At 39.9% G+C, this 19499-nt stretch overlaps 1 protein-coding gene across 3 annotated transcripts in view; it reads left to right on the forward strand.

The window, feature by feature from the left end:
* Window positions 1–8280: 8280 nt before the first annotated feature.
* The window catches only part of LOC129187252 (caM kinase-like vesicle-associated protein), a 63499-nt gene continuing 52280 nt past the window's right edge, over window positions 8281–19499 (forward strand). For 2 of the 3 annotated variants that reach the window (XM_054786286.1, XM_054786442.1), the window contains exon 1: window positions 8281–8504. The gene's annotated coding sequence lies outside the window, so the exon portion shown is untranslated. Of the gene's footprint in view, window positions 8505–15470; window positions 15675–19499 lie in introns of all 3 variants that reach the window. The other variant, XM_054786353.1, reaches the window with a different exon arrangement.

Here is a 19499-nt window from a genome sequence, read left to right on the forward strand (position 1 = left end):
GCTTAAGTACTTACATCAATAGTTATGGCATTGCACTGCCAAAAAATGTAACTCTTATGAGCTATTTTTGTTGTTATCATTACATTTGTCGAAACAAATGTCCCTGTAGTTGTGCCAGGGATTAAAAGGAACAAGAAACTGAAGAAATAAGAGTGGTCTAATATTTTTTTCCCTGACTATCATTAGTCAAGTTATTAACAAACAACTATTTTTGTTGAATCTTGGGTTTATTACCGCTATATCGCTCACTCCACACTCTTCACTGTTCCTTGGTATTAGCATATCTAACTTATTGTGTGGAGATATGGGGCAATAATTATCAAAGTAATCTTTACTCACTCATTGTACTGCAAAAAAGATCAGTGAGGATCATTCATAATGCTGCGTATAGAGAACATACAAACCATTTATTTTTAAAATCACAGATATTAGAATTTGCTGATTTAGTACATTTTCAAACTGCTAAAATAATGCATAAAGTTAACAATAACTTGTTACCCAAAAACGTCATAGAGAGGAGAAATATGATCTTAGAGGAAAATTAAATTTAAAACATTTATATGCGAGAACAACGCTAAAAACCCACAGCATTTCAGTATGTGGAATTAAACTATGGAATGGATTAAGTAAGGAACTCAAACAATGTACAGAGGTGAGCAAATTCAAAAAACAATACAAGCAGTTGATGTTTGCTAAATACAAGGCAGAAGAGTCTTGATCATCACAATGATTCTTCTGTCATGCTTGTTTTTTATTTTTATTATTTTTTATTAGACTGATTATTATATAAAAATATGACATGGAATGAAGGAAGTGAATAATATGTACTGTACAAGATGTGGAATGGATGGGGGGTAGGATTAAATAAGCTTTACTTCTTCCTACTCCTTTTGGACATGTGGAACTGTGAAAGGACGATTCATGAGATGCATTCCATTGTAACCTTCATGCATGTTCAAATAAAACTAAACCAAACCAAAAGTGCGATCTATCACTATGGAACCTTTTCTGTTGTTCTCATCTTCTACATTTATTTACACTTGGTGGAAGAGTGATTAGCACTGTTGCCCCAAAGCAAGAATGTCCCGAGGTCCATTCCAAACTAAATAGGTTTTTACTGAGTTGAATTGATGTATGGATATTGTTTCATGTATTATTTTTCAATTTCAGTTAGAATGTTAAATGTACAGGCAGAACGGTGACGTGGGGTTTCCAAAAATATGCATGTTATGTTAATTGGAGAATCTAAATTGTCCACATGGTTATGGTTATGGTTGAATTTATTTCAAACATGCATGCAGTGTACATTGAATGCTTCATGTTACAAGTCACAGTTCCACATGTCCGGAAAGGAGTAGGAAGAAGCAGAGCTTATTTAATTCCCGCCCCCCCTCGTATCACATCAATTGCTAATACATACGTATGTATAGATACAAACACACGCATACATATATATGCGCATACTGTACACGTATACATACATACATTCACACATTTATTTTTACAGCATATACTGTATATACAGTACATACATATAAACACATACCTTATCCTTTTTATCCTTTCCTTTCTCCCCTGTTGATATCCACATCCTCCATCTTTGGTGTTGCACTGAGTGTCACTGAATGTAGATACATGAGTTCCTCATTTTCTTTCTGTGTTGATGCTGGCCCTTGCAACAATTATATCGAGGTCATTGTTATTGAATGTAGTCCTTCTAGCTGCATGGTTCTTTCTTGTAGGTTACAACCTCCATTATCGTTGTTGTCATAGTAATGTGATCTTTAATATGTATCCAGATCATTGATATCTTTGACAACAAGCACTGTTGCTTCTCCTGGACCGCCATTTAGTTTGATGAATATTTTATCGTTGGTGCTCAAAGTGCTGTGTATCTTTCGCTGCTTCCTCAAGTCTCGTGCTTTCTTGGTGATGTCGGCATTGCGTTTTGCCAGATGCTCGTTCATGCAGATGCTTGTGCCTCTTAGCTTCTTTCCCTGTTTCAGCAGTGCAGTTTTTAATTCCCTGTTGGTGAACTTAACAATGATGACAGGTGTGGTGTTGTTTCTGCCATATAGTGGGACGCAAGTGTCGATGCTGTTGATATCTACATCCACCTTTTTTGATTGTAGGAAGTTAGCAACCGGTTGCTTTATTGAAGAAACATCTTTTGACTTGGGTGTAATTTGGAGCCCTGTGAGAACCACATCATTCATTTGTGCATTCTGATCCATCTCGTCAATGAAGTTTTTCCTTTGCATCTTTCTGTTCCTCAAGAGCAGCGCGCAAGGCAGCATTGTCTTCCAATAATGCCCTGATATCATCCTGCAGAACCCTAACATCCTTGCATAATGCTCTATTTTCTTAAGGTTTTTAGCTTCCTTAAGAGCAGCGCGCAAGGCAGCATTGTCATTCAGTAATACCTTAATATCGTCCTGCAGAGCCTTGATATCGTCTATAGGGTTTTTAACCGTAAGAGCAGCGCTCAAGTCCGCATTTTCATCTTGCAACTTCTTGACCTCTTCTCTTAGTGCTTTGATAGCCTTGCTCAGTGCTCTATTTTCTTCCATAATGTTTGTGATAGCCTTGCTCAGTGCACTATATTTTTCCATAATGTTTGTGACACCAAAAAAGATATATATGATCATTTCATTGAGGTTATCGTGATTAAGGTTCATTTCTGCTTTCAGAAACGATATATCCATCCTTATATTTGCAGAATTTTGCACTGATTTTGATTGCAGATTCTCAATTTCTTGCATTATTTTTCATAGAGTAATCTCTGGTGTCTTCTTCTTGAGACAATCTTTGAATCCTGGAGTTGTTTTTTTATCTGATTTCGAGTTCGTAGATCCAGAGATAGTATCATTTTGCTTTGTGCTTGGCATTGTTGCTAGGCAACCGCTTTGAACTTCAGCAGTTAGCCAGTTGCTTGACTTGTTAGCAGGTATCGACACTTGTAACTAGTTTATTTCAAAGAATCTGTACCTCTCGCCTATCCAAGTTAAAGTTGGGGGATTCATCAAGCAGTGCTGATCTTGTGTTCATGACGTGTAGTAAGGAAAGCACCAAAATGGTTCAAATTTCCAGTATCTTCAACAGAGCTCCTGCCATACACGTCCTCCCCAGTCGAGGGAGAAAAAAAAAAGGTTAGTGTGAGTGTGAATGGTTGTTTGTTTGTAATGCATTAAGCTAATGCACAGCCCAAAGGGTGGAAGGATGTACTGTAAACACATGCCTTCTACTTCCAGTATTGAGTGGATACTCACACCAGATATGCTTTTGAGCATGTTTGGAATATTGTGGATTGACAAATAGGACATCGGGTGCCAGTTTCTGCCAATGACCATTAACTTTGCATAGTAAGAAGCAAAGTGAGCACACGTGTGCTGTATGTTGGCTATACAGCTATCTGCTATCAAACGCATTCAAACTCTGAGGAGATGTTTTCCATGAAACCACAAATATAAAAGGTTTGCACTAATTAAATCTACAGTTTAGTTTAATAAAGAGCCGAGTGTTGTGTTATTTGTGGTCTGCTTTCATTGTTTTCTCACACACTCATGCATATACTTCCCCAAAATTCATACATAATTCATTTGTTCAATTTATCTGCACATGGATGTTTGCGCAGTGCAAGATGACTCACCTTTACTTGTGGGGGGAGTACTGCAAAAGGAAGGAAATAAAGGTTATGGGAGCGCCGTAATTGGGGACCCTGTCTCGGAAAGTTGTGACCTGTGGACAGCTGAGGTGAAATATCATTGATCAGATGGGATAAGAATAACAACCTGCAAGGCGGTCAATGGCCTGCCAGCACTGAAGCCTTCTTCTTCTCATTTGTTTGGGTAATTAACAACAGCGTTCAAAGGGGATGTCTGCCTGAACATCTTCTAACAGTCCTGCTGGTTACAAAATTTAACTAATGAGAGATCCAGCTTAAGGTGCTGCTATATGGAAGAAGCTGCAAGCATGACCCAGGACTGATTTAAATACGTATAATGTGGAAACAATCTTTTGAAATCATGGTTGCATCTTCTCGTTGTGTTAGTTTATTTAAAACACTGCTATTGATTTTTAAAGGTATTATAATGTGTCCCAAACCAGTGGTGAAGTCAAGGAGGCATTGCCCGCCCTACATTACAACTCAAATATAGCTGCTCTAATTAAGGCCAGCTCTCCTATGCTACATTAAGCACGTGAGAGAAACCTTTCTATTTCACCATGTTATTTATCTCTCACTATGGTACCAAGCACACAGCTTGTGACTGGATGAAATGAACTGGAACCTCGGTGAGATTAATTGGATTCTGCATGACAAAAAACTGTATGCTCCAAATGTATTTGTCATTTAGTGATTAAACATATATGGATTGCAAGGTTTGTTTACCTCACATCACAAGAATAAATAATCAGCCTGTTTAGTCCCTGCTTTCCTCCTATTCATGCTTTTATCCTCTCGTTGTGGCAGCTACCAAAAGAAAAAGCAAGTGAAGTAATTACCACCTGCCTTTGACCCACACTGGCCAGAAGCCCAATGCTGAGGGGCCTGTGGAGGGCCACGAAAGAAGACGAAGAAGCAGAAGAGAGAACTGAGACCAACTTAAAAAAGGTAGAAAAAAAAACAGAAAAGAAAAGGAAAACCATTGTGAATGAGTGGCGGACCGATGGAAAAATGATGGTGGTTGACAGAAGGGGATAAGAGGGCTGGCAAGATGAACGTACGAGAGACCATGGAGGGAAAGCTTCCGACAAAAGGAAGTGGGAGAATATCCAGTAAGAACGCACAGTGAGCATCTGCGTGTGTGTGTGTGTGCGCGTGTGTGCGTGTGAGAACGAAGCACGTGGTAGATGGTCACAGCCCTAATAGCATTATATTACTTTATGCCAAATTGAAATACATGCTGCAAGGGTAGATTGCAGGCTGTTAGGGATTTTATTCTAAATTAAGCCCATAAGGAGAAAATATGCATGTAAATCCATGTGCTCAGCCATTCAAATATGTGTGCACAACAATTGGAAGCATTTAAGCACATGTCAGTGAGAGGTGCTATTATATTACATGGTGCAAGTGCTTGAGTCAAGATACACATGATTAGTATTGAATGAGAGGGTTTGTAAGATAGATACATTTACAACAGATAAATGAAGTAGTGTAAGCCATGAGAGAAAAAGGGGAAGCAGAATGTGAGCAGAATGTGACCAAGTGAGGGAAGAAGAGCCAGAGTACTCAGCCCTCCATCGAGATGGCTGTTGGCCTTGAAGCCTGCCTGCCAGCTCAGAATGGCACATTTGGCACACAAACATATTTGCTCTGAGTCCTCAAAACCAATGATGCAGTTTACTTTTATCCCCACAGCTGCGCTTTTGCTTTCTGTTTAATGGCACAGTTTAGCTGACCATCTTCTCTCCTGTTTGAACAGGAAACTTTTTTCTCCCCCAGTAGTGCAGGGGTTTTAATGATAAGTGTGTTTTGCAACTTAGTTTCACAGCACCCACGGAGGTGCTTCTCATTAAGAATACAGTGGTTCATGATGCTGATTCACTGCAAAACATAATGGGCCTCTCACACCTCTGTCTGCCTTTTATGAGTCCTGCTGGTGCTCTTTTGGTGACACATGCGGTGCATGGGCAGGTTTTAGAGAAGATATAATCACTGTCCAATTTTATCAGATCATTGTGTTGTGTGAAAACACACTGTCGCAAATACAGTAGGTGTACAGTATGAGTCCAGTTCAAAGACCAATCTGTAGCTGACTGACACACAATTGGCATAGCTCCAGGCTTTATTTTAAGATGTCTAGCAAAGCCTGTATTTTTATAGAGCTGTCCTCCTTGAAGTGGTGGATGAACTGCCTTTTTAAGGTCATGCCACAGCATCTCAGTAGGATACAGGTCAGGACTTTGACTAGGCCAATCCAAAGTCTTCACTTTGTTTTTCTTCATCCATTCAGAGGTGGACTTGCTGGTGTGTTTTGGATCTCTGTCCTACCGCAGAACCCAACTTTGTTTCAGCTTGAGGTCACGAACAGATGGCCAGATATTCTCCTTCAAGATTTTTTGGTAGACAGCAGAATTCATGGTTCCATTTATCACAGCAAGTCTTCCAGGTCCTGAAACAGCAAAACAGCCCCAGACCATCACACTACCACCACCATATTTTACTGTTGGTATGATGTGTTTTTTTTTCAGAAATGCGGTGTTACTCTTACATCAGATGTAATGGGACACACCTTTCAAAAAGTTCAACTTTTGTCTCGTCAGACCACAAATTATTTTCGCAAAGGTCTTTGGGATCATCAAGATGTTTTCAGGCAAAATTGAGACGAGCCTTAATGTTCTTTTTGTTCAGCAGTGTTTTTTGTCTTGGAACTCTGCCATGCAGGCCTTTTTTGCCCAGTGTCTTTCTTATGGTGGAAGGGGGTCAAGAGAGGGGGCAATCACTTTCACCACTTTTTCACAGTGGAGTCATGAACACTGACCTTAACTGAGGCAAGTGAGGCCTGCAGTTTCTAGGATGTTGTTGTGGAGCCTTTGTGACGTCTTGGATGAGTCGTCGCTGTGCTCTTTTTGATTTTTGGTTGGCCGGCCACACCTGGGAAGGTTCAGCACTGTTGTATGTTTTTGCCATTTGTGGATAAAGGCTCTCATTGTGGTTTGCTGGAGTCCTGGAGCTTTAGAAATGGTTTTATAACCTTTTCCAGACTGAAAGATCTCAATTACTTTCTTTAGATCTTGGCATGATGTCTAGCTTTTGAGGATTTTTTGGTTTACGTCACTTTGTCAGGCAAGTCCTATTTACAGTAAGTGATTTCTTCATTGCGAACAGGTGTGGCAGTAATCAGGCCTGGGTGTGGCAAGAAAAATTGAACTCAGGTGTGATAAACCATAGTTAAGTCATGTTTTACTTGGGGCGGGGGAAATCACTTTTTCACACAGGGCCAGATTTGGATTGGTATCTCCCTAAATAATTAAAAGTTTAATTTAAAAACTGCATTTTGTGTTCACTTGTGTTGCCATTGACTAGTATTTAAACTTGTTTGATGATCTGAAACAATAAGGAATCAGGAAGGGGGCAAACCCTTTTTCACACCGCTGTATATAGGCTGATGACAAGCCACTGTACTCGGAAAATACAAAGATAAGCATGTCAAGCCACAGTATTCACTGATGGCTATCAACATCAGTGCATAACACCAGAAACATTCACTGATGAGACTCTATTATTCCCTGAGTTGTGACCCGTTCGTTTTCTCTGTTGACCCTTCCGCTCACTCTACCTCGCTGTCACATTTCTTTTTTTCAGCAAACAAAATGCTGCAGCAAGCTCAAGGTCTTTTGTTATTGTCCATGGGAATGAAAACTGTAAGCACCCAGACTAAAGTGCATGTGTGCCAGGTATTACTTATATTGTCATAAATACGTTGAGACAGTCACATTGCAGAGAGTGATGTTTCCTTTAAAAAGGGAAAACTCAAGCTCCTGTGATATAAAGTGTTCGATTTTAAGGTGGAAACCTACTTGCTAAGTCTGGATTCATAGATTATTAAAATCTACTGTCTCATAAAAGATAGAACTGCTTCTGCCTTTTCCACAGAATCCTCCAACATGCATGTGCACACGCACACACACACATTCATGCACAGGCGCACGCACGCACACACACACGTGAACCCAGGAGTTAGTTCTTACGTCATTACAGTAGCCATCTGTTAGTAGGCACACCGACTTGGCTATGTTTACACTTACACATATACTACATTGAGCCACACTCGTCGCAATCACGCACATTCACCCGGGAAATATGTTACTCCAGTGACCCCTTCCAACTCCCAGCGGGCCATGAGGCTCCGCATGATGCATTACATTCTCATGGATCAATCACATAGGTGAAAGGTTTTCATTTTCTCTTTTTCCATTCCCTCGTGCCCTCTCTCTCAATTCCTGCCCACATCAATGTGTCTGCATGTCTGCCAAGCATTGATGTCATTGTCCACCAGATAAAATGATGAACGTTTAAGGCATAATCCCCCAGTATAATCCTAGGACGCTGCCCCAGCTCCTCTGATGGTACACACACTGACAGACAATTTGTTTGACCCTATAGCATGCAAGTTTTGACGTGGGTGGAGTAAGGATATACACACATATTTGGACCATTTTGGGCTTCAATCAGCTTCTAATAGTGATCTCTCATGATTCAGAGAGAGAGAGAGAGAGAGAGAAAGATGAACGATTATTTATTCTCATGGGTGGGAGACAGTGAGTGAGTGAGAGTGGGAGAGTGGAGAAGGGAGGGCTGGCAGTCAGAAACAAGCAAAGTAATTCTCACCAAAGCACAGACGGTTGTGCTACAGCAGGAGCTGCAGTTGCTCTCTGACACATTTTTTTTGTACTACAGACTGCTGCCCCCTTTAGTCCATATTGGTCCAGAGTTTCCGTTTTTTTGGATAGTTTTGCTGCAAACGCACGCACCCACGCTTCCTCAGAGATAACATCTCAAGGTAAGAACTCACTGGTGTATTATGCACTATTTAAGGACTTGATTGCTTTCCAGCTGGCAGCAACTGAATGAATAAAAGACGTTTATCTCGTGATGATGATGGAATATGCATCCTTAGAAAAAAAAGTTAAATTGGTACTCGGCTTTGCTATGAACTCACCTGTTGATGCAATTGTGCGCAATTGGGAAATGCAATTGTGTGACCAAAAAAAAAAGTGTGACTATAATTTATTGTGCGTCCATTTAATTGCATTAACACATTTTCCATGGCTCTGTGCACTTTTCTGAACGGTCCACAAGAACCGAGCGGTTTTTGTTGGCTCTATCCTGGGATGTGTTTACTGACGGCTTATGTCGAATCAAGGCAGATGCAGGGAGGTTTTAAGTGCACATTTGAAATAACTGCAAGCAGAGCCCGCGCAGATAAGTGGGGGTGGGGAGTAGTTGGGGGGTGGGGAGTAGTTGGGGGGTGGGGGGTTCTGCGGAGCGCAGAGTTAATCTATTTGATCTGTGCATTAAAAGCACAAGTGTCATTTTTGTTGTTGTGAGCTGTAATCATAGAGCAGATATTATATATAATACATATTATTATTATATATATATACTGTATTTTTTTCAAGATCTATGTTATGTGACAATCAGGTAGAGCTACTGCATCCAACAGCTAGGGAAATGAACAAATAGGCAGTGTAAAGGATAGAAGAATGTGGATGTTCACCAGTTTATTTCACAGCATTGATGAGAGCTACACTAATGGCAGCAGGTGCAGCATCATTATCTATCTGTCTATCTAGCTAGCTAGCTATGGTATCTATTTAGCCACTGTGCACTGGTCACTCATTTTTTTTATGTTTCAAATATTCTCCAGAGACTTCATTTAGAGTTTGTAGCAAGGCTTCAGCCTAAAGCACAAAAGGCTTTCACATCACTTGTGTGTTTTTGCCCATTACTTGAGTGTACTACGGCAAAACCAAGCCTGTATGTCAAGTAAGCGGAAGGGCTTCAAGTCATGTTCTGAGTATGTGCTGCCTGGCCACTACGTCCCAGGTTTTCCTTATATGTTTACGGAAACACAGTTTATAACCTGCATTTATAGCCGCACACATTGTTTTGTCACAACTGAGTGTGTGTTTATGCTCTTTATTGTCAAGAATGAATACATACTGTACCTTTTCACAATGTTGCAATTGCACCAATCAACCAATCCCTGCTAATTATGCGTGGCCTTACAATGTTGTCCTATCATCACAACTTACCCATGTGTTGGGTCAATCTTGGGCATTTTCGCCAATAAAATGTGTCTGTCTAATCTAGCTATTCAATCAAATGTGTCCCTGCATCGTGCATTCATGTCCTTTTGTCCTTGTTGACATTGACTGAGATAAAAGACGTGATAACACAGCTAAAGACTAAAGACTGTTTTTGTTCCTTAATATTTATTCATTTATTATTTATTCTTCAACAAATGTCATGTGTATAAATTAGGGAAAATCGCAACTATTTATTGCAACTTTTTTATGGCAGCGAACACATAAATCACTGCAACTTCCATTACAATTTTTGGGACAAACTTCCAAAAAATCAGCCATTTAAGGCCACAACCATCTCAAAAAAAGGCATACATACATAATACATAATGTTGGCAATAGGTAGGCAAGTAGAGTATTTTGCAAATTGATGTGTATGTCGTGATGGACACATAACACTGGAAACATCTTCCAGTATGATGCAATACAGTTATACACCACTGCAAACGACAGCTAATTAGAATGCATCTTGCTAAATTACAGTTTTTCTCAGTCGCTTTGGTGCTTTTCTCAGATCAGAGTTAAAGTTTTCATAACTCTTAGTTCAACCTCCACCACAGTGAATTTCAGCTGTCACTCACGAGGAGGAAGTATTTACTTGTAACCAATGACAAGCCACTTGTTCACAGTCACTCAAGCATACAAATCGCATGAACCCTCACACCCAAGGGGAAGAGGGAGAACAGCCCAAAGACATAGGCAGATTCCATATGAAATTAGGGCTACACTTGTGGACCATGTTGTCAATCACGGCCTCACAGTGGCTGAGGCTGGTCGGAGGGTGCAGCCAAATGTTGGGAGGACCACCGTGAATTCAATCATTCAAACATTTCCTAGGGAGAACAAGTATGTACGTTGCTGTATTTTTACTCTGCACTACAGAGGATTGAAAGACAACCTCGCAGAGGTGGAAGAGGGCTCCTTTTTACCCAGCAGCGAGAGGAAGCCATTTGTGTAATGGTGATAGCAAACAATGAAATAAGGTTGAGAGAAATTCAAAGTGCCATCATAGATGACGACAATGTATTTGGAAATACTGAATCTGTGTCGATTGCAACAATTGACAGAGTGGTCAAGAAAAATGAAATGCGCATAAAACAATTGTACAAAGTGCCACTTGAACGGAACAGTGAAAGAGTGAAGGAGATCCGTCACCAACATGTAGAGGAAACAACATGTAGAAGACAACATGTTGTCTTCTATGTATACTAACATTCAGCACATTAAACTGTTTTCGTTTGTGTAGTTTCTGGCAGGACACTAGCCATTCTGTATATGTGTTCACAGAAATATACTGTAAAATATGTCTTCCAAAATGCGTTATGTTACACAGGAAAAGTTGTTACAGTTCTTTCTCTCACTCTCTCTCAATGAAGCGTAAACTGGAGCTGGAAGCCAGGGAACCACTGCACACACTCATATATGGTGATGAGGCGGGTTTCAATCTGGCCAAAGGTAGAAGGCGTGGAAGAAATTGCATTGGACAGAGAGCAACCACTAATGTCTCAGGCCAACGGGGAGGGAATGTTACAATGTGTGCAGCCATTTCAGACAATGGCGTCCTCACTCATACCCCCTTTGTTGGTTCATATACATAACATTTGCTGACTTTTTTAGACACTCTTTACAGGGTCTTAGTCCCTGAGAATGAGAGGGGTGGAGGCCAACTCAGCAAGTATGTTGTTGTGTGGGATAATGTCCGTTTTCATCACTCACTTCTGGTCATAAATGCTAGTCGAATATCTCCCTGCCTATTCCCCATTCCTTAATCCGAGCCTGGAGGTGGAAGGTATATGACCGACTGAGAAAAACCGTCTGGTAATATCAGTTAACACTTGGCAATTTTATTTGACAAGTGGGAACGTTTTTGATAAAGCTCTTGCATCAGCTCATTTACTAATGTGTAGGTGTACTTAATGAAAAGTCTGTTGAGTGCCTCAATCGTGCGTGTATGATTTGACTACATTAAAAATGTTGTTTTAGATGGGCGATGGGTTTATAAGCAGGTTTTTCTGAAGGCAAATCTGTATTTCAATTATGTTTGGTGGAAAAGTTAAGCCACAGGTCAATGACTATTTTTTGGCAATGCAGGTGTGGAACTTGCTTTTTATTTGCTTTCTGTTTCACAGCTTTGAGCTGCGGGCCTTCCTGCATGAGAAAACTCTTGAGCTTATATTTCATGGTCATCTATTCATATGTGAATTTTCCTCAACTACATCATTTCAACAGTTTTCTTGCTTCTTTTATGCAAGTGATTATGCCACTGGACTCTTTTTTTAATGCTGTTTATTTATCGGTTTTAATTTATCTGCTTTTGAACGGTTATTAAATTGTCAATCCCGAATAACCAGCAGAGGGTTCAGGTCAGTCAATTTATAATGAAAACTCAGGGAAGCATGAATAAGGCAGAGTCTGTTTTTTCAGTAACGTTACTGGTGTTGATCACATAGACTAGAGATGAGCGAGTACACCACCATCTTTATGTGTATCTGTTCACCCATCTAAATTATCCGTATCTGTATCTGTACTCGGAGTAGGCAGGGCATAAACCGGAAGTGGGTGTGGTACATGATTTTAAGTCTGAAATTGGCATGGATTGATCAGAAGTCGCTATATTTATTGTTTATTATTCAGCTATATGTGTACTGTGTATGTGTGTAAGTGATCTGTAAGACTTTATTATTTAATTATTTTTAATGATCTGTGTGAAGTTGGCGATTCATGCAAACATCCAGTCATGCCAAAGAGGGAAATAATCTGTCAGCCTTCTTCACTGTATTTTTCTCGAAAGCACCGCGTTCAGTAATACAGGCAAAGTTTTCCGACTGTCTTTATATCACCAAATTATGAGCAAGCAGATGGAAAAAAAATGGCAGTCACAAGCCGTATACAGCCGTATACAGCTGTCTTGTGAAATGCACCGCGTACGTTACGAAACAATTTTAAGATTTCAACGTGTGTGAGAGAGGTGTAATATTTTACCACGCTTATGTATATAATGTAGTATGATAGCCATACAGGCAGAATGTTTGATCTTGTACTGTGCAGGTGTACTTAATGTTGTGGCCAGTCAATGCAGGTTACTGTTACCACTGTCTGTGTACTTCCAAGTGAAAAATTAACAAAATTCTTATATTGTAGGTAGCATGCCTGTTTTGTGATGACTTCATGGAATAAGACAAAAATACATTTCAAGGAAAAAAGCGGTCATGCTACCCCAATTGAGTTGTATAAGTGACTGATGCAACACAAGCCTGCACAGCGCTGTCTTGTCAAAGGCACCGTGTACTTTACGAAACAAGTAGTTCGCCAAATAACTTTAGATACAAACCGAAATAGAGGGGAGGTGAGGAAAATCTAGTGGAGGCAGTGGAGGCAGTGGGCAACGCCACACGAGCCGTTTTCAAGTTGCCAATCGCACCGTGTACGTGAATGAGGCACCGGGAGGGGCGGTCGCTGTGTGTGACTGGCCAATCACAGAGCGTGAAGAGCGAATACATAATGAGGATTTTCTTTCATCACGATTACGGATAATGATGAGATGTACTCGTTTCATGCTCGTATTTGGCAAAAATGCATGATCCGTTACGGATACTCGTTTCTAAGAAGTATCCGGCGCATCCCTTACATAGACCTTACTGCATTGTGGAACTTCAAGGGATGTTTTATTGGAAGTAAAAACTATAGAAACCTTATATACCTGAAAACTAGAAAACATGAACATTATTGCTGCGATAATTCAGTGCAGGACCAGGACAGTGGCCAGTATCTGGTCTTTTGCCAAGCAGATAAATAACAGTTTGAACAGATTTATGATTTGATCAATAAGAGACCTAAGACTAGCCTTGTGCAGGTGCCGTATCAACATCAATATCTCATTATAGTGTAATGCGGCACAACAGCAGAAACAAATGCCCTCTGATTTTTTTGTATTGAAATGTTAAGGTTTTCCTCATGAGATGCTGATGAGATGAGAGCTTTTCTACATCCACTTTTAGGTTTTCCCTCTTTGCACACTGGGTGGTTGCTAATGGCAGATGCAGCAGACTTAGAGAAGCACATGACTTTTTAACCCCCGGTGAAATGAGACACACTATTTGCTCTGTACATTCATAAACCTGTTATCAAGGATTTGGTTTATGAAAAACACTGACAATTTTGTAATAGAATCCAGAAACGAGTAGTTAGACCGTCGAATGGAAATAAGTAAACAAACAAGGTGCTTGTTTTCACACATATACCACCTTTGTTACATAAGTGTCTACTTCAGGATAAACTGCAAGCACAGCATATGTTTCCCTGAACTGAGTTTGGCGCCGGAGGTTCCTCATGTCATGTTCATTTTATGCCTCTTTGCTCTCATACTATCTCATCTGTGACCCATCTCTTCCAGCTGAGCCCCTTGGCCCATAATCAACCGCTAATTTGCTTAGTCCAAGATGTTTTCCTGAAACTGACCTAATTTGACATTCACAACAGAAAAACAACATTATAAACTAGTAGTATCTTTAAGATCGGGGATATGTTGTGGAAAAAAAATGCAAAAACCTGTTGACGAATAAGCCAAAGAAGAATTATCCTTGGAAAACAACTTCAGAGCGCAAAAGCAACAGAGGTGATAAATACAAAAACAAACCATAGAGCTGAACATGACACAGGTGAGAGAACAGCAGAGCAGGCGGGGAGTCCATTTTCTGAGACAAAAAGATTGAGCCAAATGAGGACAGATGGCAAAGAAGATGGACAACCCTTAAACAGTAAAATACTTGCAGATTTGAGGAAGTCTTCAGAGAAAGTCTGTGGATTTATCAGTGAAACAGATTATATCCACCCACTGGCCAACTGATTTTTAATAATTTATGGCTGGTTTATGTTTCCATTCAAAGCCTGAGTGACGCCTGTTTTAAACTGGTATCTGTGCAAGACCTCAATACTGTTTTATGGGGGCTGCAGTTTACTCATACAGTATGTTCAGAGTCCGCAAAAGTATTGGACAAATTACTTAAACAAGTAATTCGCTATAGTTACTGGTTACTTTTAAAAAAGTAATTCAATTGGTATTGGAATGTAAACTATGTAAAAAAAAATGGATTTAGCTTTGTAGTGGCATATGCTGATGTTTCATCAGATTAGGCTGAGGGTTGATCTTTTGACTTCTCTACCAAAACACTAGGGGACAGTGTTTTCCCAAGCAACCAGCCTTGTTGACTAGCTGTTTAGTTTCCTGTGTAGGAGTGAACAATGGTGAATGAAGACATCCAGATTGTTGATGTAGATATCAGTGCATAATAACATTTCAATGTCAGTAATGATTATGCTGTTAGTCACACCATTTTTTTTAACGCCGTCACTCCCACCACTAGTCACTAGGATTAAACATTGCATGGCTACCCATCTCTGAATGGATAGTTTTACATCATTAGCCGAATGATTGCACAGTGCACAATTATCTAAAAAGCCCCCAAAAATCATTATAGGCTCAGGCTTACTATGTTTTATTATATGGCAACTTATGACAGAAACATCAGCTGTCTCATGTAGCAGAGAAAGGACAAGGAGATCCACTAGGAACACAGTCAAACAAAGTTAGACTCTGAAAACATTCAGCATGCTCAAGGTTTTTTTCTTTGGCTTCTCTGCCCTGTTTACCCCAAATGCAGAATCACCAGGGGTCGCCAACCCATCGATCGTTTGGGACTTTGCCGGTCGATCGCGAGAACATTTGGAAAGAAAAATTGATCAGATCCGTGCCCTCACTTCCCGTACAGCGACCAACAGGCACGCATTTTGTCTTTGAGCCGCGACGATGACGCTCGTTAAGGGATAGATCTTGCGCAGCTTCGCGGGATCTTGGTCTCAAAAAGGTTGGTGACCACTGTGCTACCGTGTATGCAAAAAAATTATATATAAAATAAATATTTCACAATTCAGCTACAGTTCAGTTCCCGGCCAAGACTTATTTAAATAGTCAGTGAATTGGTACCACACAAATGAAAAACAGAGAAACATGAACAAGAGATCTGTCACAAACTTTGATGTGAATTGGGAATCATTTTTCCCAAGGAAGGGTTGCCAACCGTCCCTTGAAAAACGGAATCGTTCCGTGTGTCAGGATTGTGTGCTGCGGTACTGCCATCTACTGTTTCTCTGTTGCAGCACACTCCTGAGCACCTTGATGAGCTGATCATCATCACCTGTGCCTTATTAAGGAGTGCTATTTAAGCTGTGTGCAATGCTAGGTTCAGTGCCAGATTGTCCCTTTGCTACACCCTGTTCAGCTCCTTCCAGCTTGTTCTTGTGCATTGTGTTTTGGCTTTCTGACCCACGCTCGGCTCACTTGTAAGTACCTACCTACCTGCTTGACGTTCTCAGCAGTAGTTGTATTTTTGGTACTCCTGCTAGTTTTTTGTTAGCAGCTCTTTTAGTTACTTGTCTGTATTTTTCCCTGCTCAGCTCTCCCTGCTAGCAGTGTTTTTTGTTACTATTTCCCGCGACTAGGTCTGGATGTATTTTTGTTGTACTTTGTTTCTTGTGTTGTTTTTGTACCTTTTTGTTATCCCTTTTTGTATTAAAGACCTTTTCTGTTTCACGTATTCGACTCTGCATTTTGGATTCCTGTATCACGGCCTTGGCCCTTCGTAACACCGTGTTTCCAAACAAAAGCGTCCTGTATTGCGACACACATAGGCGTTAACATGAAATGTTATGGTAAACTGCGAAGAAGATACCGGACAAAAGCTGACAACAACAAGGCCCTATGACATCCATTTTATTCTTTCCCAAATCCTGTGCTTTCCATTTTTTCCATTTAATTTGTTTTACTTCTGTTATTTACCTTTTCCACTTATTTTACCAGCATAGAGTGTGTGCTATTTGAGTTAGTGAATAAAATGTCCATGAATCAAATACACAAATCCTTACATTTATTGATGTAATACATCATTGGCCCATTTTGTCCAGAAATTCAGAAATGGATGTAGCTAGTCTAACTTTTCTAATGGGATGTCAGCCTCATCACAATAAATTGTTGAGCAATTAGTTTCCCATATATTCATATTAAACATCATTCAGGTTCGTGTCAAATAGGGTAAAGTGCATTAAGAGTGTTTAATCTTGGAGATTTAATTTATATTGGTGTTCCAATCCCTGCACACCGCAGCTGTGAAAACCTGTCAATGTGAGTGGGGATTCCCCCGAAAATGAGCCTTTATTGTTGGTTGTATGTATTTTTGTACATCGGGTAATGCTTTATCGTGACTGTTAGACTTTCCCCTTCAATTTGGTATTAAATGAATATGCAGACTTAAAATCGTGAGTGGACGAAAAATGTGAAGCTCAAATTCAACCCATTCCAACGGATGATTGTTTATCTATTTATCAGTGTTCATGTGAAACTTTATCAAAATGTAACCTTGCAAAATACAAATTTTTGACCCGGAATTACTATAAAAATAATTAAACAATTAATTATGTTCACCATTTCAAGTTAATTCAGATAAAAAGGTTGATGTTTTTAAATGTGCAGGAGTAGGGGCGACATGGCTTCAGGTCAAATGTCTGAAGGGGTACGCGACTGTAAAAAGCTTGGGAACCGCTGATCGAGAACAACACTGATCATACAGTACTAAATTTGAACTAAAATCACAAAATAAAATGACATAAGGAAGCTCAATCGCGAATGACAAAGACGAGACAGGTTGGCAGGACACAAGGGCATTCACTGGCAGACTGACGAGACCGGGCCAAATCAGTTCAAACAGATAAGCAAGGAGAAATATTATTCTCACACAATACCACATACTGTATATAAGACAATACATGTTTCTTAAACTGATAATTGAACAGTAAGATAATATTGCGTTAACAATGCTGAAAACTGCAAACCCTGGTTAAAGCGCTGAAGATGGTCAATACTGTACACCGCCCTCTAAACACACCAACGGGAAACGAAGGATCTAACCGTATGAATTCTTCATGAATTCTTGTGGTGTGCATTTGTATACATACTGTAGATGCAGCTGTAGTATAGCTATTATACAGTAGCTGCACATTTCCACACTTCCAGTCCAGATCTTTTCATGCAAACTAACTACTTTTTTTTTTTTTATCACAGAGAGTGATTGGAGAAACAGATAGCATTGAAATAACCCAAGTATAATTGCCTTTACACTTAATGGTTGTGTTTTTAGAATAAGATATACAAATCACAGTTAATGTATTCTCAGGAATTCAAATGTTCCCTTAGAAATACTTGGACAGCCAAATAGAAAAATAAAACAACCACTCATTCCTGACCTTGCTGACTCGAGACTTCCACAATTGCACTGGGTGGGCAGCAGCTTAATCATTCACATAAAATATGTGGTGTTTCTACACTTTGTTGTAAGATACTGAATTAACCAGTGTTCAAGGCCTTGTAAATACATATGTGGGGAGAAACTATGAATTAATAATGAGTTATCCCAGCCTTACGGCTTTCTCGTGTTACAAGAGTGAAAGAAGGAGGGATTACAAACGGATAGCAAATACAGTAGGTTGAACAGAAAGAAAAGAGCAACGAAGACAAAAGGAGTTCATCACTGAACTGCTGTTAATTCCCTGTGCCTGTAAACAGCATCGCCATCTATCATTTCTCCATTAGCTATTCCTCCGTGCTCTTCTACTTTTTAGGGTTTTTTATGCATCCCTCTTTCTCGCTTTCCTTCTGTCACCCAACTTGGACAATCTTTCTTTTCCACCTTATTTATCTGCATTGTTTGTTTGTAGTGTGAATGGATGCGGTGGCCTCAGGTAAGAAAGGAATTGGAAACAGAGGGAGAGAAGATGGTGAAACTAGACTAGTGTCGTTTTTGTTCCTCAAATAGCCCCGTGGAGGTCAAATATACTCCATCGGGCCCAGTTTCCCCTGATGTGGAGTTTCTGTTGAGCTAAAGAAAACTTAATTGAGAACACCAGCAGGATAAAAAGGTGAAGTGTACAGCATTGAAATCAGGATTTAAAGAAATAAAACAAAGGACACAACACAGACCTAAATAGGTATAATCATACTCATCCTGTCTTTAATGGAAGAAAATCGGCGGGGGTAATTACAGCTAATATATCAGTGCCATCTATCATTATAGAGGTTACTTATTGCTCAGTTCTTTGTGATGATTATGTGCTCAGTCCACACTGGCCGTAGCTATCAGCACTTACGTAACACCCCAAGCTGGTGTAATGATGGATCCAACATGATGAAGGACGCCAAAAAAAACCCTTCAGGAATCTGTTCCCCATATACTTGACAGATTGGACATCTGTAGCATTTTTTGATTAAAAACAATTAATGTCAGGGCGTTACCAAGTGTCCCGATAAAGGCAATTAAACATATAAGCATGGCTGATTTACAACGCTTTTCCCCCAGTGTTTCATTAGGTAAGTGTCAAGTGTCCCTACTTTATCCACTTTGATGCATGAATGAATTCAATAATATACAACGTAGCCCTCACTGTAGTGATGCTACAAGAAGAAATGAAAAGACAACGGAAATGCTCTGGGCTAAAAATTAGGTAGCTGGAATGATCTGAGCAAGACGAGGAGAAGGACGGGAATAAAAACAGGTCCGAACCGATCCAGGATTTATTGTCTCTGTTGGTCATAAAGGAGTTTTTATGCTCACATTACATTATGCAAACCAAGCTGTGCTACA

Source organism: Dunckerocampus dactyliophorus, chromosome 1 (genome assembly GCF_027744805.1).
Source record: "Dunckerocampus dactyliophorus isolate RoL2022-P2 chromosome 1, RoL_Ddac_1.1, whole genome shotgun sequence".
NCBI lineage: Eukaryota > Metazoa > Chordata > Actinopteri > Syngnathiformes > Syngnathidae > Dunckerocampus > Dunckerocampus dactyliophorus.